This window comes from Lampris incognitus, chromosome 12, assembly GCF_029633865.1.
Source record: "Lampris incognitus isolate fLamInc1 chromosome 12, fLamInc1.hap2, whole genome shotgun sequence".
Classification (NCBI taxonomy): Eukaryota; Metazoa; Chordata; class Actinopteri; order Lampriformes; family Lampridae; genus Lampris; species Lampris incognitus.
Window position 1 is genome coordinate 18,438,754 of NC_079222.1, and position 21,315 is coordinate 18,460,068.

Genomic DNA, 21,315 nt, shown 5'->3' on the forward strand with positions numbered 1-21,315 from the left:
CACATTGTTTTTAATGACAATAAAATTGAATTGAATTCATATTCATGCATTCACGTACAGCTCATATTCCTTTTGAAACTGCAATTGCTGAAAACTAGTCTGAGCTCACCTCTTTTCTTGAATAGTTTCTAATCATGTTAATGTGTGAAACTGAAATTTTATTTTTGTTAATGATTTGTTGGATTGTTTGCAAGTTTAATTAAGGGGATTTTTTGTAGCGCTATATTGTATTAAAGTGATACTTCACCTAAAGTTTAATTTTAGTATCAAGTGTGGAGTTTGCATGTTCTCCCCGTGTCTGCGTGGGTTTCCTTCCGGGTGCTCCGGTTTCCTCCCACAGTCCAAAGACATGCAGGTCAGGTGAATCGGCCATACTAAATTGTCCCTAAGTGTGTGTGTGTGTGTGTGTGTGTGTGTGTGTGTGTGTGTGTGTGTGTGTGTGTGTGTGTGTGTGTGTGTGTGTATGTCAGCCCTCTGATGGTCTGAAGGCCTGTCCAGGGTGTCTCCCCACTTGCCGCCCAGTGAATGCTGGGATAGGCTCCAGCATCCCTGTGCCCCTGAGAGCAGGATAAGCGGTTTGGATAATGGATGGATGGAATGGAAGGATATGCCCCCTGTAGGCTAGAAAGGTGGATGGTAAAATTTGGTACTGGCGTCCTTCACAGAAACTGGGATCTCTGGTAAGCTTAATCCATGTCAAATAAAATGGGGTTCAATGGAGACCATTTTTCAAGGCAGAAGCACCAAATCATCCATGAAAAGTTCTCAAGTTACTCCTGCAGCATAATCCAGTCTTCATTCCAATGGTCAAAATTATACCAACAAAAGTAGTTTAGCCAAAATATCACTAAATAAACCACTTTGGTTTGAACCCTCATGCATGACCATATTGTGCGCCTAAGCAGGCATGTGCATGGGTTGGACTGCCCGCCTCTTGCTCTTCGATTGGCCAGGAGATTGCCCAGCTGGATAGGACAATGTAAGTGGATTATTTAGTGATATTTTGTGGAAACTATTTCATTGTTTTGGTGACACTGTTTTTGTGCATTTGAAACATTTTGAGCACTCAAATGTGCACTGGAGTTGGATTATGCTGCAAGAGCAGTTTGAGAGGTTTTTTTCATGGACAGTTTAATACTTTTTTCTATACCATAAAAAACAGTCTCCATTCTCTATGAAGGATGCCAGTACCAACTTTTATCATCCACCTTTACAAGAGGTGCTTTTTTTTGGGAGGGGGGGTTCCCCTTTTTCGGCCCAATTGTATCCGGCCAATTATCCTACTCTTCTGAGCTGTCCCGGTCGCTGCTGCACCCCCTGTGCCAATCCAGGAAGGCACAGGGGGTGGATACGTGGAGTAGCCAGCCGCTTCTTTTCACCTGACAGTGAGGAGTTTCGCCAAGGGGACGTAGCGCGTGGGAAGATCACGCTATTCCCCCCAGCCCCCCCCCCCCCCGAACAGGCGCCCCAACCGACCATTAGAGGTGCTAGTGCAGCGACCAGGACACACACCCACATCCGGCTTCCCAATTGTGTCTGTAGAGACGCCCGACCAAGCCGGAGTTAACACGGGGAATTCGACAACGGAATAGATCGCTACGCTAACCCGGATGCAAGAGGTGCACCCTTGATATTAAAATTTTGAGTTTTGGGTGAAGTATCACTTTAGTGATCCTCCATTGCCAGTCTGAAGATACATATCTCTTTCTGTTTTCTAACAGTTGTTTTTTGTTGTTTTGTTTGTTGTTAAGGCAAGATGAATACATTATCCTTCACAATGTCCTCCTGGGTTTATATGCTACCCAGAGGCTAATAATCTGATTGTATACATCCTAAGTTCATCCATGCTTTTCATTATGTTCTCAGCATTCCTCTAATTTGTTATTAACTCTTTGCACAGAAGCATGACTGGTACATCATGGAATTGAATTTTCTAATGCGGAGTGGGCCTACTAGCATTTAAAGAAATTGCTATTTTGATTTGATGTTTATTTCCCTCTGTGCTCTTTAATATTACCATTATAGTCTAGGATGTTACAATCATAGCTGTGTTAAAGAATGAATGAATAAACTGAACAACAATTGTGGGCAGTTATAGAACACATGTATGAGTGCATGAATAATGGAGAGAAAGTGCATGCGTATAACGGTTGGATTGTTCCAAAACCAAGTATGCCTGAGTAGACAATACAGATTTGAATTTTCATCATCTTATTTAACAAATGTTAATGTGAATTAAATCAGAAAAACAGCACATTTACATAACTTAAACATCCCTCGTTTAGTACAAAAAAGATCTACATTATATGTATGTGAGGCTGTGTATACTAATTGGTTTATAGTGTTATTTCTCAGGAAAAAGGCACAAAGCTTTCAGAAATATAAAAGGTATGTAGTGGGTTCCCTCTAATTTATTTTCTCCTCTTGTTGCTCTAGTGATTACAACTGTGCATTGGGACAATATGTATAATTTTACTTGGCCACAAAAGTATAATTAATGTCTTAATGGTTGGTGGTATTTGTTGCTACACACACACACACACACACACACACACACACACACACACACACACACACAGAAAAGCGCTATATAAAATGCAACTTCACTGACTGATGACTGACACACACACACACACACATGCATGCATGCACGCACGCACACACATACGTATATGTGTATATATAAAACGTTGTCAAAAGAAACACTCAACGGTAAGGATAGTGCTCAAGGAGCAAAATAATCCAGTTAGTCAAGTAAATGTTCTATGAGACAGCAAAAGCCTGTTTCATGCCATAAGCAATCATCAGTTTCATTGACAGCTGATGATTGCTTATAGCATGAAACAGGCTTTTACTGTCTCATAGAAAATTTATTTGACTCACTGGATTATATGTAGTGAATTCGGGGGGGGGGGGGGGGCAGCCGCAGCCAGGATGCGGGCCAGGGTCTCCCGCACCACGGGCGACTACATTGACCAGTCGACTAAAGGTTCCGACCTGTTAGCCAAGGACTAGCGAGTCTAGTTCTCTGTGGTCGTTACACTACCCCCCTCCTTCGGGAAGTGCCTCCCCGCCCTTCAGCATATCAACTCTGGGCGCACTTGCTTCCGATGGCCTCACGATCTCACCATCCCGCTTCTCACACCAATGTGGCGAATTCCGGGGGCAACTGAGAGCTGCCACGACTGGGACACGAGCCCGGGTCATTTGCACCATGGGCAACTGCGTTAGCCAGTCGACTAATGGGTCCGACCCATTAAACAAGGACTAGCGGATCTAGTTATCCGTGGTCGTTAAACATATATAATCCAGTTTCCTCCCACAGTCCAAAACACCAGTCCTAACCCAAATCTGTAAGCATGTCAGAGGATGCTGTGATTGTCTGTGTCAAAAGCACCACTTAAGTCTAAAATAACTAAAACTGAACATTCACCCCTGTCTGCTGTTAGCAGTAGGTCATTACTACCCTTAACTAGGGCTGTCTCAGTACTATGAAGTGCTCTAAAACCAGACTGGAAACAGTTAAAAACACTATTAGTGTTCATAAAACAAATCAATTGAGACGAAATTACTCTCACCAGAACAAAAGACAATTTGGAGATTGGTGTGTAGTTACTTAAGGGACAGGGGATCTAAATTAAGTTTCTACAGCAATGGGTGAACAATGGCATGCTTAAAACTGTCTGGAAAAGAACCAGAGGCCAGAGAATTGTAGACTAACGGGGCTAACAGTTGAAAATACCTCCTTGAGCAGCTTAGTTGGAATGACGTCTAAGATGCAGAAGGAGGAGTTCATATTGGAGACTGTACTCTCTAACTCTGAAATTGTAATTTGTTGAAACTGGGTAAAAGAGGCAGAACTGACATGGGGAATGGAACGAATGCAAGGGCCAGGCTGGATTTGGGACTTGATATTCTCCACCTTATTTACAAAATGAGTGAGAATTTTTTTCAGACATCTCAACATCAGGTTAAAAAAAAAGTGGTGGGACTATTAATAACAGAATCCGTTTCTTGATATCAGTTCAGAGAAGTATGCTGATATCACATCCTTAACTGCCTTCTGGTAAATTAACATTTCTTTTTTTGTTTTTTTGTTGTTGTTTTTTTTTCCGGATTTTCTCCCTTTTTCTCTCCAGTTGTATCTGGCCAATTACCTCACCCTCCCAAGCCATTCCGGTTGCTGCTCCGCCAATCCGGCTAGGGCTGCAGACTACCACGTTTCCTCCGATACATGTGGAGTCGCCAGACGCTTCTTTTCACCTGACAGTGGAGTTTCGTCACGGAGACGTAGCGCGTGGGAGGATCACGCTATTCCCTCCAGTTCCCCCTCCCCCAGAACAGGTGCCCTGACCGACCAGAGGAGGAACTAGTGCAGTGACCAGGACACATATCCACATCTGGCATTCCACCCACAGACACGACCAATTGTGTCTGTAGGGACGCCCGACCAAGCCGGAGGTAACATGGGGATTCGATCTGGCGCTACCTGTGTTGGTAGGCAACGGAATAGACTGCTATGCTACACGGACACCCCCAACATGTTTTTTAGGGGTGTTATATGCTAATTCGGACTTGTTGACCTTCCATTGTTGTTCTGATTTTCTACAGCCTTCTAAGGGCACAATTGGGGTCACTCAGTCAGGGGAGGTTGTTTGATTTGTGTTTCCTCGTTTTAAATGGTGCAATTTGGTCAAGGATGGACAGGCACTGATCACTGAATTAATTTAACAGTGCATCTGGATTGAGGGGGATATAGAGGGATTAAAGGATGATGAATTAAAAGCATCACAGAATTTAACTGCAGAGTCAGCGTTGAGAATGTGAGAGCATGTTTCAGGATAGTGACTAAGAATAGGGAGCTGTAGTGGGTTTTTAAAAACGACAGCTTTATGGTCAGTTACAAGCATATCCACCAGATTAAGACACTCAAGAGAGAAACCAGATGGGAGTACAACGTCTAAAATGTGACCTTTTGAATGTGTGGCCATATTAACAGATTGAATGAGGCAAAAAGAGTCTATAAGATCCGAAAAATCTGAAGTCAGGAAATGGGAAGGACAACACACATGAATATTAAAATAACCAAGAATAAGCACCCTGTCTTGTGCTTAGAAGATAGAAGGTCAGAAAACTCAGAGATAAAACTAACTAATTAGGGGACCTATAAATTAAGATTCCAGTGGTCATTAAAAAAATGAATGCAGTAACAGAATCTTCATTCATATTTGATATTTATATTCCGCACTGCGTAGTTTGACAGTTTGACCTGAGTTTCGTGAGCCTGGTGCATTGCGCTGTACGGACTCATCGCATATAGTCTGCACGCACCATGAACAGGGACATCGCATCTAAATCAGCAGTCCACTATTTGGAAGTTTGTGGGAACCCACACAATTAACAAGACTGGAAAGGAGAGAGATCACCACAACTCATGTACGATGGTTCATCATGGGTGGCTAACCACTGAGATGCTAGCAAATTATTTTTATAATTAACATTACACAGATAGTGTGAACAGCAACTAAATACATGTTTTGAACATAAACTCTCGTCTTTGCATTAATTCTCTCAGCAGCTGACATTTTAGCGTGAATCTGCATCACTGATCGTGATGCTAGCTAAGATATGCTGTGACAAAGTGGGTGAGAACACACCATTTTCCCATTATCTCAGTTGTTACCAGGTGTTAGCTTTCCTTGCCACAGTGGTGTAGCCTAAACTCAGGTGCTGCTGATTGACTCCGGGGAGTATTTAAGCAGTTGCTCTGAAGTTATTAGTTAAAGGACGTTGGGGTGTAGATGTGTGCAAGTGATGTTGATTTAAGCTCAATTGCTACGAGTTTTTTTTTTCAGTTATTTTTTTTTAATTTAAGGTCGATTGTTATGAATTGAGTTTTGTTCACTTGATGTTAATTTAAGCTCAATTATTGGGAGTTGAGTTTTGTTCAGTTAAGACGAGTTAACTGTTAATGTGTTTCGTTTGTTTTGTACAGACACCCTGTAAATAAATCACTTTTATTAAATGGAACCAGTTTTGAGTCTGCCTCCTACATTCTAGCCACTCTGGTCAGGCTTCCCCACATTTGGTGACAGCGGTGGGATCCAGGCCAGTAGGAGGCAGTGAAGGAGGTGCCAACCTGAGAAAGAAAACTTCAAGCAACTGGTGTGCCTGAGGTTCATGGTGTCCTTGATCGGCGTGGAGCAATGGTCGGCTGCCAGATCGACTAGGTTATGCTGAACTGTCCAGTTTTTGGCGACGTCTGGTGCGGGAGTAGTCTGACAGGGGTGCCAGGATGGAGCAGGAAGACAAGCAGCAGGAGTCCAGCAGCAGTGTGCCCAGCTTCGGTGGGGGTGCAGAAGGAGTATCGGGAGTGTCCGCCGCTGCTGGAAGGTGCAGCAACCGTCTCATGCTCCTCCGCCGAGCTCAGGGCGAAGCAGTCTGATGGCTAAGCTATTTGGCAGAGGCCTGATGCCCAACCATTGAGGGCATCCAGTGGAGAACATTTCAGTCGGGTGAGGTTCCCTGACTGGAGAGGTCCAAGGATTCATGGCATTGCTAACTTCCTGTCTCGTGACTCTGAGGAGTAATGGTCTTGGGGGGTGGGGGGTGTGACAAAGTGGGTGAGAACACACCATTTGTCCCATTATCTCAATTGCTACCAGGTATTGGTTTTCCTCGCCACAGCGGTGTAGCCTAAACTCAGGTGCTGCTGATTGACTCCAGGGAGTATTTAAGTAGTTGCTCTGAAGTTGTTAGTGGTAGGATGTCAGGGTGTAGATGTGTTCACGTGACATTGATTTAAGCTCAGTTGTTACGAGTTGAGTTTTGTTCAGTTATTTGTTAATTTAAGCTCAATAGTTATAAGTTGAATTTTGTTGGTGTTAATTTAAGCTAACTTTTTGGGAGTTTTTTTTTTCAGTTAAGACGAGTTAACTTTTAATTTGTTTCTTTTGTTTTGTACAGATTCTTTTGTTTCTTATGTCGCTACACCCTGTAAATAAATCACTTTTATTAAATGGAAACATTTTTGAGTCTGCCTCCCAAATTTTAGCCACTCTGGTCAGGCTTCCCCAAATATGCCTTGCATTGAAACTGTGCCATGTGGTTTGCAGGCACTCGGTTCAGCCATCAATGTGCCTGCAAATGAAAATAAAGCCAGCCAATAGGACCATAACTTAACCCTTCCTCTGATTTTAGGACATGAAGCCAAAGTAGCCAGCCATGAGGAAACGTTATCTTAGTCTACCCTTAAATAATGTGCAAAACCTTTCCTACCCAGCATAATGTAGTCTAAAAGACAAGATGGCTTTGCCAGTCATCTAAGATACGTTTAGTTTGGTTGAAAATGAAAGTTGAAAGGATTTTTTTTTTCATGTTGTTGAAAAGACAACTATCTAAGGATGTCCATCTACCTCAGGTTTTGGTTTACAGTGAAATGTGAAAAGACTTGTTTTCATGTCTTTGAGAAATAATTATCTAAGGACGCCCATCTATATGTGGTTTCATTTGAAATTGAAAGTTAAAAAGGTGTCCATTATGTATAGTTGTTTCAACATCTTGTAAACTACTTAATTTCAACAATAAAAAGACTTTAAAAAAACATACAAACGACAGTTGACAAAGCAGCAACCATAAAAGATATTTAACAATCAAAAACAGTGTCATTGTTTTCAGTGTTTTTGTTATGAATGACTACAATCACAAATTGTGTATTAACCATTCATTTTCCCCCTTCAATTTACATCAGAACACCTGCCTACTTAACTGTTAATTTTATGTTCATTCTCGAACTCCTTTATTGTCAACATTTTTTTCTTTCTATTCACCTTCAGCCCAAACACCTAGTCAAACGTTCAGGCTTTGGGCTGCATTTGTGGGTTTATAACTCTCAACCCCAGATCGACCAGGGGCATACTTTAAATGGCCAGCAAAAGATTGTCTTATCTCCTGGTACGTGGCCTTGCTGTCCCACTTAACTACAGCTGTAAAGTGCAGCTGTAAAACTGCTGAAGGTCATCGGACTCATCCAAGATGGTGACGAGTCTGAGGGCCTGGGAATATGAAAATAGGATAACTCATGGGCCTAGCCTCAATCAGGGGAACGGTGTCCCCTGGGGACAACCGTGTCTCAGTAATCATAAAAAACTCCAGATTATTAGAAACAATAATCTTATTACGGATTTATTAACAAGCGATCTCATTCAAGACATCACAATTGTTTGGTGTCAAAGCAGTGTGAAAAGCAATGGGAGTACAGCAAATAGGACGTAAATTGCAGGTATTTGCTCCTGATATTAGCTTGTTATTTTTTCTGCTATTAGATATGTCGTGTAGATGAGAAGCCCGGTGCCTAATAATAGTCTGTATGGGGAAACCTCCCAGTGAGAGAATTAATGACAGTGGGGGGAGCTAGCAGGTGGAACAGCACTGTGGGGTGCCACCATAGGCAGAAATGGAGGTTCTGGGAGGGAAGTATGACACCTAAACTGTCAGTCACGTGGCGAGGACTCTACGGCATGCTGCAGACTTGCTAGCATTCAGCTACCCAGCCTGTTGGGGTGGACTCTGTCAGTTCTGAAGACGGACAAACAATCCCAAAACATTAAAATTGTCATTAAAACCTATAATGTAAGCTCTGCAGGCAGTTGACCGATGTGTGGAGGCTGAGGATTCTGCTGAAATGCCCTGCTCCACGGGGCAGTGTCAGAATAGGATTGGTAATAAAAGCAGACTTTACAGAAGTACTTAAAAAGCTGAAAAGGATCTTATGATGGGAAGAGGAGGTCATCACCCGGGATGAGGGCTGTTGTTTTGGCTTCACAGTGGGATGGTGAGCCACCTGAACACTGCTAGCCACTAGTGGTAGGAGATCTACAGTGTCGGCAGACGCAATTTTTGCAGAGGGGTTCAGACTGGGGCACGTCGGAACTGCAGGAACATCAGCTGGGTGGACCAAAGTGTCTTAGCTCTCTCCCCCCCTGCCCCTCACCCGATTCAGGGATGGCCGTCCCCTCTTCAAATAAGTGGCCTCTTTGACTTCCTGTTCAAACCAGCGTTTATCCCTATCAAGGATGTGCACGTCCTCATCCTTGAAAGAGTGGCCACTGGTCTGTAGATGGGTGTAGACTGCCGAGTCCTGGCCTGATGTGTTAGCTCTTCTGCGCTCTGCCATCCTCTTTGCCAGCGTTTGGTTTTCCTGATGTACAAGTCAAAATAATCCCCCCAGCACTTAGCAGTGTACACAATATTCATATTCATATTTCCATGGGGTGGACCAATTTCTGGCGCAGCTTGTTTTGGGGGTTGAAAGCAACTGAGATACGGTGTTTGGAAAATATGTGTCTCAACTATTCTGACACTCTTGTCACATATGGAATCAACACTGGTTTATGCTTAGGCAGCTGTTGTCTTTTCCTCTCTTCAATTGGCTGGTGCACTGTTTGGGCATCTTCCTGGCTTTTACAACCGCCCAGTTAGGATAACCACACTTAAGAAGGGCCTGATTAATGTGGGATTTCTCCCCTTCTCAACCTGTTGTGTCGATGGGGATGTTGTCAGTTTGGTGTTACAACATCCTGATTACTCCTAATCTGTGCTCCAGTGGCTGATGAGAGTCAAACCTTAAGTGCTGATCAGTATGTGTTGGTTTACAGTAAAAATCAACAATCAAATGTCCCCCATCACCAATTGCAGTTTCAGTCTAAGTAGGCTAAGCTGTCATTTTCAAATCCTTCCTGGTGAACTTGATGTGGTTGTCCGCAGAGTTAACGTGGTCGGTGAAATGTGATACGTCCTGAGATTTAATTTTAACCCAGGTGTTGTCCACAAATCTGAACCAATGGCTAGGTGGTGTGCCTGGAGAGGACATCAGAGCCCTCTCTTCCACTTCCTCCACGTACAAATTGGCCACTATATGTGAGACTGGGGAACCCATAGCACACCCATGCTTCTGCTTGTAGTACCGCCTCCTGTATGTGAAGTAAAGTGATCTCTTCAGTTTCAACTGACTGCAGGTATCACCACCCTTATGAACAATATGGTGGCATAAAGACTGAAAATGTGCATTTTATATGCAAATTTGCATATGAAACCAATCATTGAGTGATGAAACGTTTCATCGCTCATCACTTAGATGAGTGATGAAATGTTTCTCTCAATAAACATTGTGTCCAGATGAATTGATTCACCTCTCTGTTATTTCCTTACCTGGATTATTGAACATGCATAAAAACATACTTAGGCTAACTTATAAATATCTACCCATGTACTTACTGTAAAAACTTGAAATTTAGAATGAACAAAGAAATATCAAATTAATTCCATGTATTTCAAAGCCGAAGTCTTTTATCTCTTGAATGGTATATCAAATAGTCTCTCTTCTTCTTTCGGTTGTTCCCTGTTTTTCAGGGGTCACCACAAAGGATTTTATAGTTTCTATCAGTACCCTGTAAGAGCACAGCACCAATGGCAGCTGTTGTTAACCCGGGCCTGGACCGAGCCGGTATTATCTTGTCAACGCACATACTGATTTGGCAAAATTTTACATCGGATGCCCTTCCTGACACAACCACTAACCTTAGGGACGGGGGCAAAGCTAAAACGCTGGATGCCATCCTAGTATTTATGTACTTGTGCTCATGCCTGTCGCCTGTGAATAGTATATCAAATAGTAATAGTGTCATATATTCTATTTTATGTGGTGCTCAATTTTACAAAGTTGAGCGTCCTGTAAAACAAATTGAAACTGAAAATTGTGCAGTGTATTTTAATTGTATAATATAGTAATAATACTCATATTAATAAAAACAACAACAATATTGCATGTTATCAAAGCCTTAAATTAATATGAGGATTAATTTATATTGCAATTACAGATTATTTTACTTGGACAATTAATGTTTTATATCAGATTGGGGTTGTTTATTAGATCTGGCCCTTAGGATGTTTGTTGGATTGTTAGTTAATGTTGTTAGTTCATTTATACAGACAGCCTACTAAACATGTTTATGAACTACTGTACATAGTACTGAGTTCATCAACAGTTCATGTATGTAGCCTGTAGTAGCGTGACATTAAAATGAGAACAGTCTGTAGACTGTAGTACAGCACACTGTGACATGAATGAAAAATTCCCCACTCCAAATCTTTGTTTTGCCCCCCCAATTATGATGTGTTACGGTGTTATGATGTTGTTATGGGTGAGCTGATGTGTGGTGAGCATTCTGGCGCAAAATGGCTGCCATGCATCACCCACGTGGGTGCTACACATTGGTGGTGAGTGAGGTGAGTTTCCCCGCTTCACTGTAAAGTGATTTGGTTGTCTTGATAAATTGCTGTATAAATTTAATCCATCTTTACATTACAGTCATTTAGCCGACGTTTTTATCTAAAGTGACTTACAATAAGTGTATTTAACGTAGGAAATCAGGAGAACTACTAGTCATCAGAGGTCAGAGGTGCATCTAAACAAGCATCTAAGAGCAAAACCAGTGCAAAAGTAAAAGTGCAAGAAAGAGTTTTGTTTTTTAAATGAGTGAATACAATAAGTGCTAAGAACAAGTAACAGGGATCCAAGAAGACAGTAGCCAATAGTTTTGGGTTCATAAAACCACGCCTGTTTTCGGTTATGATTCAAACTCCCAATGTTAAAAAATGTGTTCAGAAAGGGCATGTCAGTCTCTCTTTAAGAGTAGTCCCTCCCAATCAAGTGTTCAAGTACCACTAGCCCTGTTCAAGTGCCACTAGCCTAGTCCCTTACGTAAAGTTCAATGCTGATTGATTGCTCAGGTGTGGTTTGAAAGCTGATTGATTGTTCAGGTGTGTTTTGAAAGCAAAAAATCACATGGGGGCTAATAATTTTGACCACCTCAAGTTTCACTACATTTGGTATAAAGCACACCTGAAGATTTATTTTACATTCCAAAATGTACCAAATAGGGGCCTTAACATTGATGAATGTTTTGCTATGTAAAGTTTTATGAATGATGCAAACATTGGGCAGAATTTTAGGGAAATGTTCCATAGTTCCTTGGGGCTAATAATTTTGACCTTAACTGTACATGAATTGCAGACAAGAGAAGAATGGGTTAAAGACAGAGCCAAATCAAATGGCCCTCTGTTCATGAGCCTGAGAGGACTCCTGCCCGTGATGTGGGTGATGACATGATGACAACCCAATTGGACCCAGGGGCCCGGCCACACAGGTACCAAAAATAAAATCACAGCAATACAAAGGGGTCTAACCTTAACAGCGGCAGAGACATTTCTGACACTAGCCCCTGAGTCAAACTTGTGCAGCACAAACCTGCAAGTCTGGGTCAGCTTATCAAAACACAGGTTCTGGTTGAAGACATCCCTCTGGTAGCTGTAATGGATTTGGGAGCCAATATTTCAGCAATGCACATTACATTACATTACAGTCATTTAGCTGACGCTTTTACCCAAAGCAACTTACAATAAGTGCATTTAACATAGGAAATCAGGAGAACTACTTGTCATCAGAGGTCATAAGTGCATCTAAACAAGAATCTAAGAGCAAAACCAGTGCTAAAGTAAAAGCGTCAAAAGTGATGGTTAAGTGATGGTTTCTTGAGAAGGGGGGTGACCCTAGCAGTCTTGAAGGCAGATGGAAAGCATCCTGCCTGGAGGGAGGTGTTGATGAGGCGGGTTAGAAAGGGAAGGAGTTCAGGTGCTATAGACTGAAGAAGAGGGGAGGGGACCGGGTCAAGGGAGCATGTGGTGGGATGACTGAATGTGATGAGGTTGAGGACCTCGTCGGGGGAGAGGGGAGCGTGGTGGGGTAGGGTGGGTCATGGACAGGTGAGGGAGGGTGCAGAGGGTGGGAAAGTGCAAGCAGCACTAACCGGGTGGTGAGAAAAGGAGGACCTGATGTCATTTACCATCTTGTCAAAGAAATTAGCGAAGTCATCAGGGAGAAGGGAGGAAGTAGTAGGAGGAGGTGGAGATTGAAGAAGTGTAGAGAAGGTTTCAGAGAATTTCTTAGGATTAGAGGCAGAGGATAGGATTTTAGAGCGATAGAAGGCAGTCTTAGCAGCTGAAAGGGAGGAGGAGAAAGTGGAAAAAAGAGACTGGAAGTTGAGAAGGTCCTCTGGGAGGTTGCCTTTTCTCCATTTGCGCTCTGCCACTCTCAGGCTGCGTCTGTCAGTACGTACTGAGTCGGTCAGCCAAGGGGCAGGTGGAGTTGGGCGTGCAGGCCATGAGGTGAGGGGACAGAGACTGTCCAGAGAAGAGGAGAGGGTAGAGAGAAGAAGATCAGTAGCAGTGTCAGGGGTTAGGAGAGAAAACGATTCAGGTGTAGGGAGGATAGAGGTAACAGAAGAAGAAAGATCAGTGGCGGAGAGAGAGCGGAGGTGTCTACGGGTGGAAAACATATGGGTAGGGGAGGGGGGTGAAGAGAGGGAGAGAGAGTAGGATGTGAAATAGTGGTCAGAGAGCTGGAGGGGCGAGAGCCAGCCCCGGGAAGAGGAAAAGACAGGAATGCCAAGGAAACACAGTCTATACAGATGACTGACCAGATCTAAAAAGAGCAGTCCTTGCTTGACGAAATCTAGGCTTGACGAAGTCTTGGCTTGAAAAAGTCGTGCTTGCCTTTGTTCACTCTAGCCTTCGTTCAACCTAGACTTGTTTGCCCTCAGCTTGTTTGCCTGACGATTGGAAGCTAATGCTTCCAAGTAGCAGCAGTGATTTAAAGAACATTGATTGCTAATTGTCTGCCAGGAGTGTAGGCCACACCCTGGCCGCTTAATACCCAACTGGCCAAAGAGGTACACTGAAAATAGGCCTATTGCCCAGAAACTGTTCACTTATGTAAAACTCTATCAAACCTCACACAATACTATTAAAACTGCAAACAGTAAGTTACCAAGGAATATATGTATAAGCTAAAATGATAACTAAGTCAAAACAACTAGGCAACAAGAAATATTTAAGGACACACCAGGTGAAAAACAGCTACAGCTAGAATAAGACAGCTACAGCTAGAATAAGATCCCACTAGTTCCCACTAGGAACCAGCAGCAGATGTATAGAGAAAAGGACTAATACTCAAGCAGCTGGAATAAGACTAATACCAACTTTTTAAGCAAGACAGATGATACTTACTCTATTCTAGATGAACCAGCAATTCAGAATCACTCCAGAAGTTAAAATGCACACTGGATTGAAACTGAACCAGGCCAGATTTATAAATCCCTGTGATGTTCTGGCAACACCCTGGCCACTTAACACCCAACTGGCAAAAGAGGTACACTGAAAATAGGCCTATTGCCCAGAAACTGGTCACTTATGTAAAACTCTATCAAACCTCACACAATACTATTAAAACTGCAAACAGCAAGTTACCAAGGAATATATTTATAAGCTAAAATGATAACTAAGTCAAAACAGCTAGGCAACAAGAAATATTTAAGGACACACTAGGTGAAAAACAGCAGCAGATGTATAGAGAAAAGGACTAATACTCAAGCAGCTGGAATAAGACTAATACCAACTTGTTAAGGAAGAAAGATGATACTTACTCTATTCTAGATGAACCAGCAATTCAGAATCACTTCAGAAGTTAAAATGAACACTAGTATTATCATTATTATTATTATTATTATTATTATTATTAATTAAAGCAGTCTCGAACAGGGCCTGCAAGTATCTGTGTATGTGTGTGCATATTTTTGTGAACTCGTGGTAAGAGTACAGAAAAACTAATCCATCAACATCCTGGTTAGGTGTCTCAACTATAGCTTTTGCATATGTTATAACACTCTGGCATTAGAAATGTGAACATTTTACACCTGATAATGCAATGTGGGTGGATGGATACAAGCAAGGGGGCTTGTGTGTGTGTGTGTGTGTGTGTGTGTGTGTGTGTGTGTGTGTGCATACTTATGCATTCTGTTGCATACTGTGCATGGATGAATGAATCCTCACTCCTGGCCATTCAGTCTGAGTCAGTCTGAGGCATGAAAGTATACAGTAAAATCTAGTCAGTTGGAGGGCAAAAGGATCATGATGGTTTTCCACTGGTGTAGGGCCTGCTACATGAACATGTGACACCTAAAGCCTCCTGCATAACAGTGAATAATCCTGCCGTTGTTAAACCCCTCCAGATTAAAGCAAATCCCATATGATTTGACTTTTGTTGTGTTTTCTGTAACCATATTACTGATCATATAAGCTTTCTCTCATAAAGACTGCATCAAAGGAGTTTTTTTTTCACTATATGCATGTGGTAAACATGGATATAAACAGATATAGCTGTTGTCAACAACAACAAAAAAATGTTAGGAATGGTCTGGTCCCATGACAATTTTGAAAGTTGAGGAATGAAATCAAATGATAAATATGAAGTCCTTAATGAATGTGAACTGGCTCAAAACATCGCTTAACAGATACCGTGGGGGCTTTTATTTTTCATTTCATGGAGAAGCATGGTCAATAGCCAAAAAATATTAAAATATTACATTCTGAAACTTTACAACAAGCTTCAATTGTTGTATGTTTGTTTACTGTAAAGCAGTTTTTTCAATCTTAAAAGCTTTTAATTATTTTTCATATCCTTTCAATAAATGGGTTTGCATCCAGTTTTATGCAAATTATATCAAATAGGGAAAGATGAATGAAAAAAGAAAATATGCAAATATTGCAATAAAAGGTTTTTACACTCACTTGAAATTGGGAAGGTTTTTCTTTTTTTTATTAATTACTTACAATAAACAACACTTTGTGGAATAATTAATGACATAACAAACGCAATTTTGGACATTCTAAAAAGGCAACATATGTCCATGTTATGTAATGTTGCAACAAATGACTGTCTGCATAGTCTCTGTCCACTTCGATCTCAAAACATTTCAGAGGTCATGATTGAACAATAAGTATTACATTACGCATAAACACAATAAATAATAGATGAAACATTAAAATAATGCAAATTGTGTTTCTTTGTTTACATCTTTAGGTAGTATAAACACCAAAATCAGCTAATGTGAATGAAGAAAAACAACTTTTTCTACATGTTTTCTCCCTGTTAAAGGTTTTTTTTTTTAGGGTGTTGTTCCTTATCCAATGCGAGGGTCTAAGGACAGGATGTTGTGTTGCTGTAAAGCCCCTTGTGGCAAATTTGTCATCTGTGATATTGGGCTATACAAATAAAATTGACTTGACTTAATTAACATAACTTATAAAATACACATTTTTAAAATGTCAGTATTTCTAAAGAATATATTTCTGACAGCATCTTCATTTGCTTAAACCCAGCACTCACCCCAATTCTCAATTTATTTATCCTTCTTTACAACATTTCAGATTTTCTCTAAAACTCTGCTTGACAGTTGGGTTGAGGCAGCAAATGATAAATCTACAATGGCAGAGGATGCAAGAAAATAATTGGGAAATATTGTGATTAGGCTCACTGAGCTGAATATTTTATAAAAAATATAGGGCACAAGACATAACTAATAAGAAAACATAGCAGTTCTGACTGTAAACACTACAACCTAATAAATACTCCCTGAATAACCTAAACATTTGTCCATTGTCCTCAAGTAACAAATTCACGTGGCACATTTTGATCTAGAAAAAGTAGGGCTTGCAAGGCAGCACAGTAACTGAATATGAACGAACAAACCGGTATGGATCTGAGAAGTGGATGTGGTAATCCTTTGTCATGCTGAATTAATTCACCACAAAATGTCCCTCCGCTTGAACTCAAGTTCAATGTTATTCTGAACCCTTGTGTGGCTCTGTGGGCTATTTCTTTCTTAATATGGCACAATAAATCTTTTTCAAACTCCATTTGTATAGTATTCATAAACCAGTTGTCTTCACTCTAAACATTTAAGCATAAGGTCAGATGACATGTTTCTCATGGTATACCTTAAACCAGCGGTTCCCAAACTTTTTACGCAATGAGCCCCGTTCTACATCCCAACCGGGATGATGCATTCCCATTCCCCCACACCTTTAACAACACACACACACACACACACACACACACACACACACACACACAACATAGTCTATTTATAGCTGCATTCAAGGAATCAAGTGGATCATGCACAAATAATCAGAACACATATAACAACATACGTATTCAAGAGATCACAACAATGCGCTCTGACATTTGAAGAGAACTGAAACTAAACTGCAACAAAGTTTCAATAAACTGCAACCAATTTATGCACAAGCCTGCACTTTTAAGCAAAGAGGATGGATGAAGGCGAGGACAGATGCAAAGGCTCATAAGCAGATAGGCCCATCATGACAGAAGATGGGGAAAAATGCTATATTTTCAGCTGCATTAAAAAAATGCATAAAGTTTGAATTGCAATTAACCATACATAACATAGCAGTTATGAAAAATTACAATGTAATGGTGTAATTTGTGGTGTACCGCAGGGGTCGGTTTTAGGTCCAAAACTGTTCATTCTGTACTTAAATGATATATGCAAGATATCAAAAATATTGAAATTTCTTCTATTTGCGGATGCTATGAATATATTTTGTTCCTGTGAGAATTTCCATCAGCTTTTGGAAGTGACCACAATAGAAATGGAAAAAATAAAACAGTGGTTTGCCAAAAACATATTTTATGCCGTTTGTGAATTATAAAATAAACACCAAAGTAAAAGTAGTGACAGACAATGTCCAACTAGAAAGAGCATATGAAAATAAATTCCTAGGTGTGATATTAGACCACAAAATCTGCTGGAAACCTCACATAAAATATGTGTGAGCAAAGCTGGCAAGGAGCATTGCAGTCATGCGAAAAGCAAGGCACATGCTGGATCATAAATCATTGTACTCTGTATTGTTCATTTATTTTACCATATCTGGTATATTGTGTGGCGGTATGGGGTAACACACACAAAACCAACCTACAACCATTATGTATACTACAAAAAAAAAGAGCCACAAGGACAGTCAACAATGTAGGATATTGTGAACACACCAACAAGCTACTTTTAAAGTCAAGAGCCATGAAGTTCAAGGATGTAGTAGAATTTAACACAGAACAAATAATGTTCAAAGCAGGGAACAATCTACACGCTCTGACAGCCAAGCAGAATAAACCGCCGTTCTTGCAATCCACTCGTCATGTGGCTGGGAGGTTCATATCCCAGACTCGCCGTAACCGGTCACGGCCAGAGCGTCCACGGGGTAAGGCATTCATTAGGCCACCCTTACCCAAGGGATAGTGGGTGTAGATCGGTGTAGTGTTTGGGGACTCGTCGTTCTCCAGCGACCCCTCTGACCCATCCGGGCGCCTGCAGCCAAGCAATCGAAAGCATTCTCCCTATGTCTCCTTCGCGGCCTGAAGGTAATGCAATCCATGCGAGGCTTCAGCGTGTAAAATAGCGAGAGCAGCCGACACGAGTTTGAAGGAAGCTGGTGTTATGACTATCTCCTTCCTGTGGAAACGTGAGCCAGGGGAGTTATTCGACAAAGAGTTCCGGCCATATGCCATTGGGTTAATCAGGTGAGATAAGGGGAAAAACTAGAAATAAATTTATAAAGGGAAAAAAAACAATCTACTACTGAGTAATTTCCAAAAAAAATATTATCAAATAGAGAAGGGAAATATTAAGAGGGAGAGAGGGAAATTAAACTTCAAGAAACTGTGTTTGGGGTATCAGGGCAGTGTAGTAGTCTATTCCATTGCCTACCAACATGGGGATCGCTGGTTTGAATCCCCGTGCTACCTCCAGCTTGGTCGGGCATCCCTAAAAACACAATTGGCCGTGTCTGCGGGTTGGAAGCCCAATGTGGGTATGTGTCCTGGACGCTGCACTAGCGCTTCCTCTGTTCGGTTGGGGCGGTTGTTCGGGGAGGATGGGGAACTGGGAGGAATAGCATCATCCTCCCACATGCTACATCCCCCTAGTAAAACTCGTTTTTGTAGATGCATATGCTGCCACCCCGTTGTTTCCCGTATCACGGTCCGCCCGGAGGAGTTGAAACTCGTGGCAGATGGAAGTGTACGGTCCGTGTTAAGCTCACTTAGCCAGGTTTCAGTGAAAAGTCCAAGTTGTCTTTTTTTTGTTTTTGTTTTTTTCCCGTTAATGAGTAGGACTTCTTTATCCACGTCTCTGTCTAAGTTTGTCTTCGTTGGGAGAGCTTGGTCTGCTGCAATCTATGGGCCCAGGGACCACGGCCGTGCCTGCAGCTGTGCCCGAAGAGGTAACACCGAGGGCAGTCTGACAGGACGTGGAAGCGGGGCAGGCTAAGCTAACTGCTAGCCCATGCAGACCGGCAGTTCCTATAAAACTGAGGGCAGTCTGGTGGCGGCCTCGCCTAGCCTTGACTGTGTTTTTAGTGTCATCGTGTGGAGTGCGGGGAGGTGTGTCAAAGGTGTCTGGCGGGGAGAGCTGGCATTGGATCGGCTGGGGGAGCTTGGTCTGCTGCGTCCTGTGGCCCCAGGGACCATGGCCCTGACCAGTGCTGCGCCCGAGGAGTAAACACCGAGGGCAGTCTGACAGGATGTGGAAGCGGAGCAGGCTAAGCTAACTGCTAGCCCAAGCAGACCAGCAGATCAAACAGTCATCCTGGCTGACGTTCGTTCTCCTGGACAGTGATTTTTTTTTTCTTTTTTTTTTTAGTTTAGATATATTTGTTAGTTTGGATATATGTGTTCCTGTAGTTTTTGGATATGTGTTTTTGTGCAACCGGGTATCACTAGATTTTGTGTCATATTCGCGAAATTTAATCTATGAAATCATGCTGGGGGACACGATGTCACTGAAATTTTCGTGTTTGGCACCCTGACCCTAACGGTTAGGGTTGTTTAGGAAAAGGGATGAACTGTTGTTTAACTTCTTCTGTCCAGAGTTTTAAAATCTTGTTCTGTGGAAATAAACGGAAGTTTATTTCCACAGAACAAAGAATGCTGCTGGATACAACTTCGTGGTGCCGGACAAGAAAATTGCAGTGACTTCGTGTCCCCCAGCACGATTTCATAGATTAAATTTTGTGACTATGACATGAAATCTTGTGATACCGGACTGCTCTTGCAAGGTAAAGTGGTGTCGCGAGTCTTTGAGCTCAGAGAGGAAATTTGTGTGTTTCTGGAGGAGCGTATGCATGAAGTTGCAAGCAAGTTTGGTGATAAACAATTTCTGATGAAACTGGCCAATCTCAGTGATATATTTGGAAAGCTGAATGAATAAAAGCTTCAGCTTCAAGGCAGAGACAAGCACCTTCCTCACCTGGCAGACAAGATCACTGCATTCACTCGAAAGCTTGAGATGTGGGGCAGATGACCTGATCAAGGACATATTGATTTATTTGACAATCTGAGTGAATTTGTTGAAATCAGTGATTCTGGAACCACCACAGTGATTTCATGTCTTAAGGAGCGGATATCTTCCCTGAGAGGATTCTTTCAAAAATACTTCCCAAATATTCTACTTTAGCGGTTTCTTGATCATCCCATGACCTCACGTTTTTTTTCTGTTCTTTTTTTTTCTTGTTCCTGTAATGAAGAAAATACCAAGAAATAAAAAGTTAAAAACACTTTCCAAACAACAGTGCTCAGTATGACTGGGTAACAGATCCATTCAATGCAGCAGCACCTGCTGATTTCAGCTCTGCTGAAGAGGACCAGTTCATCCAGATGACACTCCACCCTGAGGCTGAGCTACAGCTCAGACACTGAGTGAATTCTAGCTTGGTGTGGAGAGGGAGTATCCACTCATAGGACAGAGGGCTGTGGGCATCCTGCTTCCCTTCACCACATCCTATCTCTGTGAGATAGGCTTTTCCGCTGTTGCCTTACTTAAGACAAAGTACAGATCTAAGCTCAACATTGAGCATGACTTGAGAGCGGCAGTATCAAGCCTGCAACCCTGTTTTGAAAAGATGTGCAGTGCGAAACAGGCTCATTGCAGCCACTAATGCAGTGATGACTTGAGCTCTCACAAATTGACTTTCTCGCCGTTTTTCCCAAATATGTCTTTTTTTCTTTTTCAGATTGAACTTTTTTGTTATTGTTCTAGCAGTGATTTTTAAATTATATTTCATTTTTTCTGTTTTTGAAAACGCAAACATACTGATGGAGAAATCGAGTGACAAATTTCACAAAAAGAGGTTTGATAAAGTTGAAGTGGAACTTGTGTTTGTTATTTGCACAACAGAAATTACTGTAAGAAAAGTGAAAGGAATGTTCATGATCTTTATGTTATTTAAATAAAGTTAAACTTGGCCCATTCTGTCACCATTTTGTTGAGGCGGGGCAGACCTCCTTCCAAAGGAGGGCATGACAGAAAAAAATTGGGGTGAAATGATATAAGGTATTGATCA